This window comes from Saimiri boliviensis, chromosome 15 (genome assembly GCF_048565385.1).
Source record: "Saimiri boliviensis isolate mSaiBol1 chromosome 15, mSaiBol1.pri, whole genome shotgun sequence".
NCBI lineage: Eukaryota > Metazoa > Chordata > Mammalia > Primates > Cebidae > Saimiri > Saimiri boliviensis.
In genome coordinates this window covers 10521984-10540276 of record NC_133463.1, presented here as the reverse complement: position 1 = coordinate 10540276, position 18293 = coordinate 10521984, and the positions used below count along the sequence as shown (strand labels likewise).

Genomic DNA, 18293 nt, shown 5'->3' with positions numbered 1-18293 from the left:
AAAAAGTACTAAATTAATCTAAGAAGTCAGGCAGGAAGGAATAAAACAGATGAGTTGAATAGGCAACGAACAGCAAGATGGTCTTAGAACCAGTCATATTGATAATCACTGAATAAAAGTGGTCTAAACACTCTAATTAGCAGATGGAGATTTATAGATGGAATGAAAAAGCAAAACCTAACTTCAGATGAACAATGTGGGGGTTGGGGCATCAACCTCACACAGTAAAAAATCCAAGTATCACTTTTCAATCCCCAAAGACTTAACTACTAATATCTTACTACTGATCAAAACCTTGGGGATAACATAGTCGATTAACACATATTTTGTATGTCATATGTGTTATATACTGTTTTCTTAAAGTCAGCTAGAGAAAAGAAAATGTTATTAAGAAGGTCAGAAGGAAAGTACCAAACTGTACTGATACTGTAAGCTCTATGGTCTGTTTGCAAGATGAATCGTCTGTCTGAACTGGCGGCAACCACAGTTTCAGACCACAATCTACAGTACCTATCAAGCAATTTAACTCTTGTAATGTCATAACTTTCCTTAGGAGCACTTCCAGCACCATTGGTGGTACTATGTATGGGTCCCATGATGTTACTAAAAGTTTATGATATTGCACAAAACATGATTTTTAAAATACGCAAGTACCATGTGAGATCACTTTTTATTGTGATATGCACTTTATTAGAGAGATAAGTTGCTCAGGTGAATTTGATTATATCACACAGCATTTTTCCTTTTCTTTTCCTTCTTCTTTTTTTTTGATTTTGAGGTGGAGTTTCACTCTTGTTGCCCAGGTTGGAGTGCAATGGTGCAATCTCAGCTCACCACAACCTCTGCCTCCTGGGTTCAAGCAATTCTCCTGCCTTAGCCTCCCAAGTAGCTGGACTACAGGTGCACGCCACCACACTGGGCTAATTTTTGTAGTTTTAGTAGAGACGGGGTTTCACCATGTTGACTGGGATGGTCTCGATCTTTTGACCTCATGATCCACCTGCCTTGGCCTCCCAAAGTGCTGGGATTACTGGCGTTAACCACCGCGCCCGGCCTACAACACACGACATTTTTAAGCAGAGTCTGCAACACTTGAGCTCGCCACAACATCAATAGCAAGTGGCTAGAAAATTATTACAGTATGAACTACAGTTAATTTTATACAGTTATGATTTAATATTGCATCTTTAAATTCTTTAGATTTCAACTGCAAATGGCACCATTCATGGTCTGTGTTTAAGTTTTGATAAATAACAGACATGTGTATACTTTGTGATAGTAAATGATAAAATAGGCTAATATCTATACATATTTGTCACTCATGATGTACCTAACTTTTTCTTAATTTTTAATTTATAAGTCTTTTATTTATTCTCTTTGCCGTATTTAACTGGTTAAGAACTCCAGGACAATATTTATTAGAAGTGTTTAGTAGACATTCTTGTTTTGTTCCCAATTTTAGAGGAAAAAATACCATATTTTACCAATAAGTGTTTTTAAAAAAATTTTTTCTTAATTTAGAGATGGGGTTTTGCTATGTTGGCCAGGCTGGACTCAAACTCCTGACCTCAAGTTAGCAATGACTGCCTCAGTCTACCAACAACTTTTATATAAGCTATAGATTCTCCATATATGGTCTTTATCCATTTGAGATTGCTTGGGTTTTTGACAGTTTGTGATATAAGTAGCAAATTAAATTTGCCAAATGCATTTTCTTCCTATATTGAAATCATATGATCATTTCATAATGTTGTTTGTCTGGTTTTGTTAACTTCCTTTAATAATTGTTATATTTTCTTCTGATAGGCAATTAATTTAGTTGCAGAACAACTTGACCCTTTTGAAACTTGTATTTCAGGTTTGTTAGGATGAATTTGGAGTAGCCTCTATTCTAAAACTACTTTGATTCTCCTCTTAAGTAATGCCATTTCTTGCGTCTCTACTGAATGTTCTGGTTGTTCAGTGAGGTTGCTTTAGCTGATTGGCTAGAACTCAATACCCACAACCAGCCCTGTGTTATCGACAGAAATGTTCTGCCACATATAATGTTTCCTTTCTCATTTACTTGGGGTCACTCTATACCTGCAGAACTTAGCAATCAGTCAGAAAGTTAAGAGGACTCAATGCAGACATCTGGAACTGTTTTTTCTGCATTGTCCCTTTTACTTTGGACTCTTTCTCATGAATTCCTGTCACCTAACCTTCCCCAGTTCAAGGAGGACTCCACATTCTTCTTCCTCTGGACTAGCTCTGTGCCTCTATGGCCCTGGCAGCAAGCATTTCTCTAAATTTTGCATCTTCTGGATCTCACTGGGCTTTCCCTCACATGGCCCTGCTCCTGCTTCATTCCTCCCTAGGCCAAAATTCACTAAATGCCCGCAGCAGAAAACAGAGATGACTGCAAGCCTACTTTGCTTACCTCACTTCTTTGGGGAGTCATGGTCCTGAGATCCCTGTTGCTAAACGTCTGAAAAGTATTGTTTTTATATATTTTTCCCAGTTTCTTTGTTGTTTAGGCAGGAGTGTGAATTATTCCCTCTTAATCAATCTTGGCCAGAATAAATGTCTCCTAAACCATATCTTAAAAATCTAAATAAATGATCCAAAGATTTTTCAAATGACGTTCATAAAGTCTACAAAAGCAAAATACAAAAGCATCAATAGAAACTCAACCAATCATAAAACAACGTAAGTTCTTCAAACGTATCCCCAGTCAGTAATATATAAATTTTGTTTTAAATCCTTAATGTATTTAAACATATTAAATAGCAAAATTATGCAGACATACTTTTATTTATTTTATAACATTATTTTATGTAGATGCTATGATAATTACTCATATTTATATGGTCTAATTTCAGTCTAATTTCATATTTATATGGTCTAACTTTCACATATGTTACTTCCTGTGATACTAATACAAAACCCATGAGATAGGCAGAGTATCTCTAAACCTAGAAAATAGATATCTTAATTCCAAATCATTATGAGACTAAACAAATACAATATATTTAAATGGCTCTAAAGTTTTTCCAGTTAATATAAATTACCATATTTTGCAGAAACTGCAAACAATAGGGAGGACTGGTAAAACTGAAAGAGACAGCTGAGGGTTTACGTTGAAATAACACTTCGATATCTGCCAGTCTAGGGAGTTTGTCACTTTTCAAATATAAATATAAAATGCAGGAATGGGAGTAGATAAGGCTTTACTGGGAAAAACAAAAAGAGGAGTTGTCTAATACCTTAATTTATTTTTTGCAGTATTCTTAAGTCAGAAAACATATAAACATAACAAAAATAATGATAGCTTTTAATCAGGTACCTGCTATATGATCAGCTCTATATTAAGGTCCCATTATAGAATTTAATTTTCACATCAATGCATGTGGTAGCTATTATTATTAACCATGGACCCCCAAACCTAAAATAAAAATATAATAAAAAAGAAAGGTTAAAGAAAAAAGAAGAAGAAAATCCGCATTTGGAATATGATGAAGCTACAGGACAACAAAGAAAAAAATATTAAAGAAACCAGAGAGAGAAAAGAGCTTACTTATAAAGGACAAAATGTTATATTTTACACAGGGCTGACTTCACAGCTTTGGGCTGGGTCTTCAAACTACTGAGGAAAAAATGTCTTCTACATAGAATTATACATCTATATATGTTTACTAGAACTGCCATAAAAAATACCAGTCTGGTGAATTAAACAACCTCTCTATCTGCATTTCTCTAAGCTTGCCTGTGCTAAAGAGAGCTTAAAAACTGGATCATTAGCAAATTCAGCTATTTAACAAATATCTGATTGCCTGTTACAGACCAGATACGACTAGTTACAAGTATTACAAAAATAATTAAGAAACATTCCTACCCTGAAGAGATTACTGGTTTAAAAGGAAAAAACTGTTATCAGAAGAGGGCTTCCTTTTCCCTCTGTACCTTTCCCTTGACGGTAGTAGATAAAGTATTCTAAGCCAGTGCTTCTCAAACTCTAGCAGGAATAAGAATCACCTAAAATTCAAATTCTAATTTAGAAGGTCTGCATTTCTCACGGGCTCCCAAGTGATGCTGGTGCTGTTGGGTCTCTGGACCATGCTTGAATAAACAGGTCTAGTAGGTACTTTCCTTCTTTCAAGTTGCGGAGAATTTCTTCAGTATTATGGTATTCTGATTCAAGCGTTTTAAAGTGCTTTGCTTTAGAAATCTAGTTACATATGCTACATTTTCCAAATTGACAGTCCTGTTTGTTTTATAAAATTATGTCTGTTAACTTTAATAGTTCACCTATCTAGTCAAATGAACCCAGTCCACAATTGGATTAACACAATGTGGATTGTGTCAGTTTGACTGGATAGCTTAAGTCATTTTCTGTAAACTATACTGTTGGCTAACAAAGAGCCAGTGATCATCTCGGCCTCAGAGTATACTGTGTTTCCCTAATTATAATGCAGGCCCATGCTTCAGCAAGTGTCCTTTCAATAGCAGCGTTAAATCGGAAGGATGTCAGGCATATGCCAAACGCTGTGCAATGAAAAAAACTGTTTTGTAAAAATTACTCTATCCATCTTCTTCTCAACTTTTCTGTCTTTTCTCTTTTTTCCCTTTTTTTTTTTTTTTTTTTTTTCTTTTTTGGCAAATCCTTAGAGCGAGAGTGCCTTTTCTTAATAGCCTCTGCTTTACACCCTTGTTCATCCTCCGCCATCTAGAGCTTACTCGGAAGGAACTGCAGACACGTGAAATCTTATTTGACTTGTTACTCACTTATTTTTTTAAAATCCTGTTATAAAACAAAAGGCACATTCAATGCTATTTACTTATGACCATATTATTGTGTCAAACCAGAATGTTTATTTTCTGCTTGCCTCTATGCTCACAATATCCTGGAATTGTTTTTCCCTACACATTTCCTATTGTTTTTCTCTAGGCTAAACCAGCTATTTAGCAGTAAATTTTAGTGACAAATTTGGCTTATGACTTACATTTTTTGGTTAACATTTAGTCTGTATATTCCACTGTATGGAAGGTTAAAATTATAGGTTAATAGGCTCTCAAATGTAAGCTAAGATGTAACAATCACATTGTCTAGTAGGAACTTTCCCAAAGGATGAGTACATCTTCAATAAAAGAGTACTCGATTTGTTTCTATCTAGATTTCTGTACTTTGACTGTGTCCTGTATTCCAGCAGCATGTATATAAGCATAGTAATACCATATACATTGAATAAAAGACCATGTTGCTCCAGCAAATAGAGCAGGACTGAGTGGGGTCTGGCTTACGGAGTGGGGAGCTCAGACTGATGTAGATTAGAGGACATGCGTGTCAGAGGACACAAGAGAACAAATATGGAGGATGAACAAGTCTAGAGATCTAACGTAGGACATAAAGTCCTTAGGTAATAAAATTACACAGTTTTACGTTTCATACTAAATGGACAGATTTTTAGCTGTTCTTGTCACACAAAGGGTAACTATGTGAGATGATAACCCACTTCAACATAATAATGGTTTTACCATGTAGTCCACAGCATCATGTTGTATACCTTAAATGTATACAATAAAAATTATTAAAAATAATTAATCCAAATTAACGGAAGCTACCTGAGTAAAGTATAATGACAATAGTTTATAACAAACTCACAAATAATTAAGAATTTAGGCTGGATGTGGTAGCTCACACCTGTAATGCTGGCACTTTGGGAGGCCAAAGTAGGAAGACTGCTTGAGCCCAGGAGTTCAAGACCAGCCTGGGCAACATGGCAAGACCCCCCATCTATACAAAAAGTCTAAAAATTAGCTAGGTATGTTGGCTTGTGCCTATGGTCCCAGCTACTTGGGAGGCTGTGGTGGGAGGATCCCTTGTGTTCAGGATGTTGAGGCTGTAGTAAGCTATGATTGTGCCACTGTACTCCAGCCTGAGTGACAAAGTGAGACTTTACCCTTTTATTAAAAGGCACAGAGTTTTTATTAAATGAGATAATTTTTCTTAAGTTCTTAAGCAAGGTCTAGGTATGAAGTAAATGCTCAAGAAATGATAGAATTACTTATAACTAGCTAAATGGTTTTCTCCCTTTTTCTCTCTAGTATTCGATGTTTTAAGATAATGTATTTTTCATCATATATCTTTATAATATATAAAATGATAAATATTTAATAAGCATCAATGGAATTAGACCATGTAATTCTCATAATTCTTGGATTTCTATACATAAGCTTCTTATCTGGCTTTCTTTTTTAGAGAAAAAAAATCCATTAATCACTAACGAGCCTGGTGACAAGAAGTAAAAGTAAAGATATAGTCTATAGCAAGAACTAACTTTATAAAGACATAACCCAAATCTTTGCTGTCATGGTACACATGTAATTAAAAAGTGATGAGTGGTAGTGGCTTGAGTGATTTTTTACATTTTGAAGAAACAGCTCCAAAATGGACTATCTACCGATCTATCTATCAGGATATATTCTAGACGCATAACCCATGAGCTTATCCCTTCATACATGCACGCGCACACACACACACACACACACACACACACACACACACACACACACGTATCCCATTCCATCTGAGATTTCATTAGAGTGGCCTTTACTGAGCTTATTTCTATCTGCTTTCTGGTATGATCTCTTAACCAATCTCTAAGGAGTTCTAAACTTTCCCTAGTCTTCTTGTCTTCTAAAGATCTCTCCAGAACCATCTTTAATATTACATTTACAGAAATATAGGCTTTTTCTAGCTTGCTTTCCCAAATAATTCCAGCTTCATCTCATTATCTGGTTCCAAAGCTGCTTCCAGGTTTTCAGGTATTCATTATCATCAATACCATATTTCTCACTACCAATTCTCTATCTTAGTTTTCTGTTGCTTATAACAGAACACTGAAACAGAATAATTTATAAGGAACAAAATTCATTTATTATAGTTCTGCCAGTTGGGAAACCCAAGGTTGAGGGGCTGCATCTGGTGACAGCCTTCTTGCTAATGGGGATACTCTGCAGAGTCTTGAGGTGGAGCAGAGCACCACATGGTAAGGAGGTTGAGCATGCTAATGTCCCAGCTCAGGTCTCCCTCTTCCTACAAAGTCACCAGCTCCACTCTCATAATAGCCCATTAATCCATTCATTTATTAATTCATGAGTGGATTAATTCATTCACTCCTTAAAGACTTCACCACTCAAAATTGCCACAATGGTAATTAAATTTCACATGAGTTTTGAAGACAAACATGTGAGTCATAGAATTCTGTTTCTTGACTTGATCTCCTTTTTCCCTTTTCTTTATCGTTTTTTTCTTTTCTTTCTTCCAAAAAATTAGGTTTCTCAAACTTTATATACAAAAAGTCACCAATTTTAAGTGCTCAATATGATAATTTTTGGTAAAGGTATAGAGTCAGATAGCTACCCCACAATCACGATGGGGTAGCTATCATGCAGAACACTCCTGCCACTCCCGATGTCCCTTCAGAGGCCCTTGCAGTCAATCCCCTTCTCCTAGCCTTGTCCCAAGAATCTTGGGTTAGCTTGTTTCCTATATTCAATATGAAGAGGAATGTTAACAGTCTAAAAAACACCTTGGTAATGTAAATATTCCTTATGGCATCTTGTTCTTAATCTACAGTGATTGCACATTGCTGGTCATTTCCTAATTGGCATCCTGAATAATTGGAAATCATTAAAATCTACCTACCTTCTGCCCACTTACAGAACCACCAGCTGGACTCATTATCTTTGTTGATTTGCTCCATGTAGATCAAAGGTATACTGGCTCCTTGTTTCCAAAGATATGTCATGCTAATTGGCATCCCCTCAGAGCCTGGAAACACTCTGAGCTTAAAGAGAAAGCGCTGCACAGATGCAATTAAATGTAGTAAACCTACCTCCTACTTATTTTTCTGTTACCTTTTGGATAGATTTTGATGAAGTATTGTTTCTGAAAGATCGTTATACTATTAACCCGTGGAAACAAGAAAAGATAAGGAATAGTGAATGAATGAGGCTCGAGCAATGAATCTAGAGGATGGACAATGGCAGTGTGAATATGGTGAGATGAATAAAAATGCATTATAAACCATTTGTTGGGAATGTGTCAAGCACAATTCTGAGATACTAAACCAGAATAAGCTGTGAATCTCACCCACAGGCTTACATCCAAGTAGGGGAGGCAGCCAGGTAATCAGGCAAAGATGATAAGTGATGCATGCAATGATTGATTGCAGTAACACTATTTGCTACAGAAACACTCACAAAAAGCAGACTGAGATATTCTGAGAGAATGCACTGAAAGCAGATGCAAAGGTGACAGAGACACTGGGTCTGAAAGCAAAGGAAGCTGGAATCCCTGCACAGGGTTGCCCAAGTGCTGGGAATCATTGCTGGCCCTAAATAGCTTCTAAGGAAAGGGTAAGTGAAGTAACTGTGGAGTGGCTCACTCTCACGGTGGACCTCTGGGATCCTAGTTGCAGGAAATCTCACAATACCCATGGACATTTGAGTTAGCAGGGGTACCTGCCCAGAGAGTCAACAGAAACAGAGCTTGAGTCTGCACAAACCCCAGAAAGTTTGGTGCAAAGACAGCTGCAAAGGAACACAGACATAGACACCCATTCCTAAGGCTCTCCATACTCTTCTAAGTGGGTCATGCCTTTGTCAACTGCCAGACCTGGAAAGATCAGGGCTGTCTTCCCCCCAGGACTAGAGCAAATTAGAGATGCATGCCCCCTGCCAACTGGCCCCTCACAACAAAACCTTCACTGCTCTGCTGGTGTTCTTCTGCTGAAGACCACTGCTGTACATGGCCCCTGCCATCCTGCAGTAGCACTTTTGCCAACAGCCCCCTGACAGAGTGCCCTTGGTAGCAGTCCTAACCACCCCATGAGAGTGTACTACCAGCAACCTCTGGTATCCCCAAAGGAGTGCTTTTGCTAGCAGATCAGCACCCCTAGCACAGCTGGTGCTTGACTTTGAGGGGCCAGAGAATAAAGCCACAGGACTGGTCCCAGCCCTGAGGGTTAGAGAGTGCAGCCCAGGAGTGTCAAGCTGAGCCAGAAACAAAGTCAGTAAACTATACCCAATTTATACTAGTCAAACCCTTGAGATAAATAAAGAACATGAAAGCAAAAAGTCTTATCAAAGGTCAGTATCTTCAAAGGGCAAAAGAATATAAGCACTCACAGATGAGAAAGAACCAGATATCTTGGCAAGTATAAAAACTAGAGTGTCTTCTTACCTCCAAATAATCACTCCAGCTCCCCATCAGTGGTTCTTAGCCAGATTGAAACTGCCGAGATGACAGACATAGAGTTCAGAAACCGGTTGGCAAGGAAGCTCAGCAAGATACAGCAGAAAGTGGAAATCTGATCCAAAGAAAACAGTAAAATGGTTCAAGGGTTGAAAGATGACATAGACATTTTAAGAAATAACCAAATTGAAGTTCTGGAATTGAAAAGTTAACTATTGGAATTTCATAATATAATAGGAAGCATTAACAACAGTTGATGCTTTATTTATGATTTATTCAAGTTGAATAAATCATCTCAGAACTCAAAGACCTCTCCTTCCAATGAACACAGGCAGACAAAAATAAAGAAAAAAAATTAAAGAATGAATGAAACCTCTATGAAATATGGGATTATATAAAGAGACCAAACGTATGACTCATTGGCATTCCTGAAAGAGAAGGAGAGAGAATAAGCAACTTGGAAAATATATTTGAGGATATAGTCCACAAAAATTTTCCCAGTCTTGCTAGAAAGGTCAACATACGAATTCAATAAATTCAGAAAACCTCTGTGAGATGCTATACAAGATGACAAGACACATAGTCATTAGATTCTCTAACGCCAATGTGAACGAAAAAATCTTAAAAGACAGCTAGAAAGAAGGGGAAGACCACTTACAAAGGGAATCCCATCAGGCTAACAGTAGACCTTTCAGCTGAGACCTTACAAGCCAAAAGAGATTGGGGACCTATTTTTTGCATCCTTAAAGAAAAGAAATTCTAACCAAGAATTTCATACCCCACCAAACTAAACTTCATAAGCAAAGGAGAAATAAAATCCTTTTTGGACAAGCAAACACTAAGGAAATTCATTACAACTAGACCTATTTTGACAGAGGTTCATAAGTGAGTGTGCTAAACATTGAATCAAAAGGAAGATACCTGCCACCAAAAAAAAAAAAAAAAAAAATTATGTACACAGCCCATTAACACTATAAAGCAACTATACAAGTTACATTACAACCAGCTAACAACACAATGACAGCATCAAATCTTCACATATCAATATTATCCTTGAGTGTAAATGGTCTAAATGCCCAACTCAAAAGGCAGAGTGGCAAGTTTAATAAAGAGGCAAGGCTCAACTTTCTGTCTTCCAGAGACCCATCTCACATGTAATGACACCCATAGGATCAAAGTAGATGGATGAAGAAAGATCTATCACGCAAATGGAAAACAAAAAAGAGCAGAGGTTGTTATTCTTAAATTAGATAAAACAGACTTTAAACCAACAACAAGCAAAAAGGACAAAGAAGGGAATTACACAGTGATAAAGGGTCCAATTCAACAAGAAGATGTAACTATCCTAAATATATATGCACCCAACATTGGAGCATTCAGATTCATAAAACAAGCTCTTAGTGACCTACAAAGAGCCTTAGATCACCACACAATAATAGTGAGAGACTTCCACACCTCGCTGACAGTGCTGGATTACTGTAGCAGAAAACTATCAAAGATATTCCAGACTTAAATTCAATACTTGACTAATTGGACCTGATAGATATCTACAGAATACTCCACCCAACAACCACAGAATGAATATTCATTCTTCTTATAGGCACATGGCACATACTCTAAGATCAAACATATTCTTGGTCATAAAGCAAGTCTCAACAAATTAAAAAAAAAATAAAAATCATACCAACCATACTCTTGGACCTCAGTGCAATAAAAATTGAAATCAATGCTGATAAGATCTCTGAAAACCATACAATTACATGGAAATTAAATACTCCTGAACGAATTTTGGGCAAAACATAAAATTGAGGCAGAAATAAAAAATTCTTTGAAGCTAATGGAAACAGAGACACAACATTTCAGAGTTACTGAGACATAGCTAAAGCGTGTTAAGAGGGCAGTACATAGCCCTAATGCCAACATCAAGAAGTTAGAAAGATCTCAAATTGATAGCCTAACATCACACCTCGAGGAACAAGAAAAACAAGACCAAGCCAAACCCAAGGCTGGCAGAATAAAATAAATAACCAAAATCAGAGCAGAACTGAATGAAATTGAGACTGGAAAATCCATACAAAAGATCAACGAAATGATCTTAAGGCTTCTTAAAGACTGTGATATCTAAAAGCAGCCTTGAAAAACATGAGGCATATAAAACTTTAGAATTTGTCATGATTGTTCATAGTAATAAGTGATTCATAAAGGAGAAATAGGAGAATATTTAAAATTAATTTGTATCATCCAGAAGCACTCAAGAAGTAAAGAAAATTAAAAATGCCATCTGAATCAAATCATATGGAAATCAAAAGTGGTTCAAAGGAATTTTTTAAAATGAAAAAAGAAAGAATGAGAGAGAACACCCTGCACCCCCCAATGGAGCAGGCACCACAGCAGGGGCTGAAAACTCAGGCTCTGCATTTGAGGGGCTAACATACTTACTGCATTCCCAAGGATATCTGCATCATCCACATCTGGGCATTTGGTGGAAATCACACTAAATGAGAAATGAGGGACCGTGGTTCTCAATATGGCCTCAGGGAACTCAGTTTACTCACCTATACAATCAAGAGATTGAGCCAAATTATTGCTCTAGTGCTTTAACGTCTAAAATTTTCTGATTTGATTTGCACTCAGCAGGTGTTCATAACTTTGTCATGAGGTATAATCATGTTATTTCTTAAGAAATTTTATTAGAAGGGTAACAACGGGCATATCTGCCACAGCCCTCTGCAAAGGAAAGTACCATCAGGCCATTACACTTCTTCAAGTTGCTATGGCTTTGTTTATATGTGTGGAAGTCAAATAAAAATAAACTTGTTACTCCGGTTGAAATGCTTTGGCCAGACGCAAGACATCTTTGTGAATGTATGTGAGAACTACGGAGTGATAAGGAGCTTGGGGTGAAACGCAACCAGTATGAATGACCCAGCAGGAGCTCTTCATCCTAGAATGAACATGGATACACAGAAGAAAAAGACTGACTGCAGTGGCTCAGACCTGTAACCCCGGCACTTTGGTAGGCTGAAGTGGGTGGATCATTTGAGGTCAAGAGTTCGAGACCAGCCTGACAACACGGTAAAACCCTGTCTCTACTAAAAATACAAAAATTAGCTGGGCTGCTAATGTATGCCTGTAATTCCAGCTACTCGGGAGCCTGAGGCATGAGAATTGCTTGAACCTGGGAGGCGGTGGTTGTAGTGAGCTGAGATGGTGCCACTGCACTCCAGCCTGGGTGACAGAGGGAGACTCCATCTCAAAAAAAGAAAAAGAAAAAGAAAAAGGGGGGCAGTAGAGTTGCATTTGTATCCTATATGACTATGAGTCATTCTTTTTTACCTTTTTAATTTATTTTATTTTATTTTTGAGACGGAGTTCCACTTTTGTTGCCCAGGATGGAGTGCAATGGTGCAATCTCGGCTCACCGTAACCTCCGCCTCCCGGGTTCAAGCGATTCTCCTGCCTCAGCCTCCCGAGTAGCTGGGATTACAGGCATGCATCACCATGCCCAGCTAATGACTGTGAGTCATTCTTGAAGAGCTTCAGGTTCTGCTGAATATGACAGTTTTAGAAGTGCTGAGATACAGAATGACTCTACGGTTGCTTGCCTTCCTGGTGTCCTCTTTACTACAGATATTTGTTCACAAACCCCAATCACCCAGAGAAAGATAGGTGTGTCTCATCTTTTACAACCGTGAAAACCTCAGAGGGTAGGCAGGAAGATGCAGATAAGTAAGCAGCTAGTTCTACTAAAAGAATGGGTTAATCAGGAAGACCTTGCAGCATAATACTGTTTTAGCAAGTTGATGTGGCAAAACTGCATATTTTCTATTTGCTTTGGGACTAAGATAAATAAATTGGGAAAGTGTTTGTGTTTTATTTATTGAATTATGATTCGAATTTTCTTCAAACTCATAAAAGCAAAAAGATTGCTTTTTTTTTGCTATTAGAAAGACTTTATTATTAATCCTTTTTAGGTCAATTTCTGGGCATGCCAACATTAAGTATATGAAATAACATGACAAGGAAAAATTTATCATATAGTTCAACTTTGCTTAAAAGTTATAAAAAGTTATAAAAATTAAATCATCTCTGAAAAAGTCTGAATTTTTAAAAAATGTCCTCTTTCATGTGATTATCTTTTAATTTTCTGGTTTTTTTTTTAGACGAGGGTATAGTGAGATCTCAACGTGGGCAAAATTATAATTCTGTATATAAACCACAGAGGTTTTTTCTAAAATGTGGGGACTGTGACTGTCAAAAGTGTGAAGGTTCTGAGATTTTACTCTGCTTGCAGCTAACAAGTAAGTCTGTTAGCCACGTGGATGATGGCAGAGGTCACTAGACTCTAGGCTTAAGACAAAGAAATTGTGGTATTTAGAGTGTCAGCATTTGCACTTGGGTGATACTAAGAGGGTCTCAACTTGTACAGGCACAGTGGGATACATTCCAGGAAAGAAACTCTGAGTTGAAGAACCCTAAGTCTTTTATAATTTGCAATAAACCTGCCCTACCTTTGTCCCAGAGTGAGTCATCATTTACATTATAATGTAAATAAAATCAACTTGTCCTTTGCTCTAGAGGGAGACACCATCTGTGTCTTCCAAGGCTGTTTGCTATATAAACATCCTTGAAAAGATAACCTCCTTGAAAAAGGAGTCAGTCCCTTTGCAGGAAAGACATGAGAAAAACAAGAAATCACAGAGATTTGTCTCTCAACAGTGACCCATTAATGGAACCATCAAATCAGTTTGAAGGATATAAATATACAAGAATATATCATGTATTAAGGTAAGTATTGTTTAATGAAGGCTTTGTTTGCTATATCTACATGTAAAATTTATTTTAATTCCCAAAAAGTTTGAGAAACACTAGGGTATGATGGCTATATTGAGTTCTTACATTCTAGGTGACACAATTTGTCTTGTTTTATGTCTAATCTGTGTAATAGCAATATGTATTATGCCGAGATTTTTTTGTAATGTAAATTATAAGCAAAATTCCATAGACTACATATTGTAATCACGATTGATGAATGGCATTCAAATGCTATTTTCTGCAGATGAGGAAACTTTAGATAATATATTTTAGAGACGGGGTCTTGCTCTGTTACTCAGACTGGAGTGCAGTGGTGAGATCTGGGCTCACTGCAGCCTCAACCTCTTGGGATCAAGTGATCCTCCAGCCTCAGCCTCCCAAGTAGTTGGAACTATAGTCATGCACCACCATGCCCAGCTAATTTTTATATTTTTTGTGGAGGTGGGGTTTCACCATGTTGCCTAGCCTGGACTCAAACTCCTGAGCTCAGGCAATCCACCCACCTTGGCCTCCCAAAGTGTTGGGATTACAGGTGTGAGTCATTGTGCCAGGACTATATATTTTTTTTAATAAATGAAATTTTAAGATGATAATTTTACCTCAGGTTTCAGGTAGGTAGTGGGCAAAATGTGTATGTCCAGATCACCTAGAGAATAAAATATAATGTGGGAAAATTTACATTACTCAGTGAATTGATACTTTGCAAGCAATAAGATTTAATGAAGAGTACAAACCAAAAAAATGAACAAATATTTGATATATTAACAGTGCCAAAGCAAAACAAATTTCTTGAATAAACAAAATGAATATTGGGTCCTTAATGTGTTTGTTAAATTCATTTTTTTCTTTTGAGAAACACTTTACAAACATTTAAAAGTAACTTTTGAAAATCCAGCTTCATCAATACTTACTGGGTTCTTGCTATATGCATAGGATCTGAGTTAGGTCAGAAGATATAAAGATATGCAAATCACTTACCTGGCTTTATGTTGTGCATATGGATCAGAGTGATTATAATTTCAAAGGCTTGCAACTATTTCCAGTTTTCTGTTGTATATATAGTTGTCCCTCTCTATCTGTGGGTTTCACATTCATGCATTCAACCAACAAGATAAAAAATATTTGAAAAAACTTACCAGTAAAATTAACAATGCCACGGTAAAAATAATACAAATAAGCATTAGAGTATAACAACTATTTACATAGTATTTACATTGTATTAGGTATTATAAGTAATCTAGAGTTGGTTTAAAGTATATGGGAAGTTGTGTATAGGCTATACACATATATCATTTTTTATGAGGAACTTGACCATCTCAAATGTTAGTATCTCTGAGGGGTCTTGAAACCAAACCCTGCAGATACCAAGGTATGATTATACCTACAGAACTGTTTCTAGTAAGAACTCAGTATTACTATTGCTAGGATTGGGGCCATATTAAAATGTTATAATGCTAACATAATTATTTTACATTAATTTTAAAAGTTACACATTTAATTGTTTATTTCTAAATCTTGAGGAAACAATTTTAAGAATAAATATAGAACCTGTTTTAGAAAAAGACTATCCACAATCTTAATATGTAAAAGCCACTGTTTCTGAACTTCAATTATCTGTCAAAGAGAGAACTTTAATGGTGGAAGCAAACACCATATCACTGGATCTATTAAGAAATAGAATTATTGTTTCTATAGTACAGAATTACTTAAGTAAAAAATATGCAAATAATAATCTTCTTGGAAGTTTTATATTTTAAACATGTAAAATGCCATCAGTTCATCGTTTTCTTTCTCAGAAAGGTAGTAAAAACACTTTCATCTAGGCTGAAACTTTCATTAATGATATTGTACCTGCAATGCATATTTAAAGGAAAAAATACGAGGAAACTAACTGGCAGAGATTAGTTTTCATTAAAAAAAGTTTTTCCAGGGTAAATTTGAAGGTCAGGTGTCATTGAAAGGAACCAAAATATCCTTAATATCTAATATGCTAATAATGTTTCATAAATTGATATTATTTATTCTGTACACAATGGAGACCATAAGGAAAAGTGGTATTTGTAGGAAAAGTAGCTATTTCCAGACATTTAGAAGTCTTTTGTCTGATGTAATCAGAACTAGTGTGGACTAATTAACCGAGAAAACGGAATTAAAGTAGGAATTACAGAAAAAAACTAGACGTCTTAACAACTGAACCTAAAACAAGTAAAAATATATTCATCTGTCTATCTTTTATTTTAAGGCAGGGGTTTTCATTGAGTATAGTTTCTAGCTGCAGTTTCAAGTTGTCTTACTTGCAACAGCTTACATAATTATTTAAATTTAATTTAAAAAGTTAAACATTTAATTGTTTATTTCTAAATCTTGGGGAAAACAATTTTAAGAATAGACATAGATCATATTTTAGAAACAGACTCTCCCGTTGCCTCCTTAGCACATGCCTAGAACATTTGTGATTTCACACCTAGGAAGATAAGTGTTTTCGAGGCCCTCACTAGTTGAACTTTATAAGCTTCTCAATAGTCAGTTTTAGCACAGTAGGCAGTGCGTCCATCTCATAATCTGAAGAAACAGACTGTCCACAATCTTAATGCATGAAAGCCACTGTTTCTGAACTTCAATTACCTGCCAAAGAGAACTTTAATGGCAGAAGCAAACACCACATAAATCGATCTATTAAAATACAGAATTATATGTATAATGCATCTTCTAGGATAAACAGTTTTGATTTCTTTAAAGGAGGTTGAAAACAAGATTCTCATAAAGCTTTTTGATTTCATCCTCTGAAATGTTATGATTCTTTTCCTCCCAGTCAGCTACAGTTTTTATGGCAACACCTTTATCAAGGCATCTTAAGTTTTCAACCTCATATTTATACTCACATTTGGTTTTATATAATATTTAATTTAATATGTACAGTCATTTACCATGTAATGATGTTTAGGTCAACAATGGACCACATATAGCATAGCGGTAATAAGATAATAGTGTATTTTACTGTACTTTTTCTGTTTAGATACACAAATACTTACCATTGTGTTACAATTGCCTAGGTATTCAGTACAGTAACATGCTCTACAAGCATGTAGCCTAGGAACAAGAGTCTATATACAGTATAAATGGTAGATATGTATGCGTATATACCATATTGCCTAGGTGTATAGTAGGATATAGCATCTATGTTTATGTAAGTACACTATGATGTTTGCATAATGACAAAATCACCTAACAGTGTATTTCTCAGAACATATCCTGGTTGTTGAGCGACCCAACTGCATTTATAACAACAACCACAGTGGCAAAAAAGGGTTAGGAATAAACAAAACTGACTATTGAGAAGCTTATAAAGTTCAACTAGTGAGGGCCTCGAAAACACTTATCTTCCTAGGTGTGAAATCACAAATGTTCTAGGCATCAGGAGGTGGGTTTTATAAAAGGGCTGAAGACAGGTGCTGGCAAGCCAGTTAAATAGATATTTTTAGGGAAGTTCCTACTGTGTGCCAATTCCGTTGCCATCAGTATTGATATAGAAGAAATATTAGGTGATCTTCATCTTCAATACCTAGAGAAAACGTTATTTTTGAAAGACCAATTTGCCTCAAATTCATAAACTTATTTTATATCAATTTCATATTATTTTCATTTGTATGTACGCATTTTTTGAAACTTCTGACAACTTATTACCAGAAAAGGAAGTTTCTTTCAAATTCCTATAAAGGTTTTATGAAATCATTGTACCACATGTAATTAGTCAAATCAATAAGAATTGTCATAGTTTCTCTTGTTGATTAAATGTTATCTGTTAATACCTATTCTCTATTATCAATTATCACTTGAGTGCTAGAACGCCTCTTGGAGCTATGATCTTTAAAGTGACTCCTTTTCACATAACTTGGCATTTTCTCCCTCTAGTCTTAAATCTCTTTTCTGCAGTAGAAATGCTCCAGAGCTTTCAGTATTCCTCTCAGTGATATACTGTGTATACTGCCCCACTGAATGTGATCCTTTATTATTTTCCAATATCCTTGGAAATCATTATTTCATTTATTTTGAGAAACCTCAGCTAGACTTCCCAATGATGCTTTTAATATTGACATGACTACTATCCAGCTCATCTTTTTGTTGCTCTCATGGTGTAGGTTGGGGTAGTTCTGTTTAACTTAAACCTTTATATTTCAGAACTGATCTGTATCTTTACCCTTGGGATGGGTTTCTAGAATTACTCTGTGACATCCACTTG

At 36.1% G+C, this 18293-nt stretch overlaps 1 long non-coding RNA gene across 1 annotated transcript; it reads right to left on the bottom strand.

Annotated features, from left to right (window-relative positions):
* Window positions 1–609: 609 nt before the first annotated feature.
* Window positions 610–14815, bottom strand: LOC141581422 (uncharacterized). The gene is made up of 6 exons (XR_012514011.1): window positions 14653–14815; window positions 11678–11793; window positions 7688–9353; window positions 3326–3424; window positions 2420–2633; window positions 610–1054 (listed from the first exon to the last, which is right to left on the bottom strand). It is a non-coding gene; the product is annotated as an uncharacterized LOC141581422 (long non-coding RNA).
* Between the last annotated feature and the right edge of the window lie 3478 nt (window positions 14816–18293).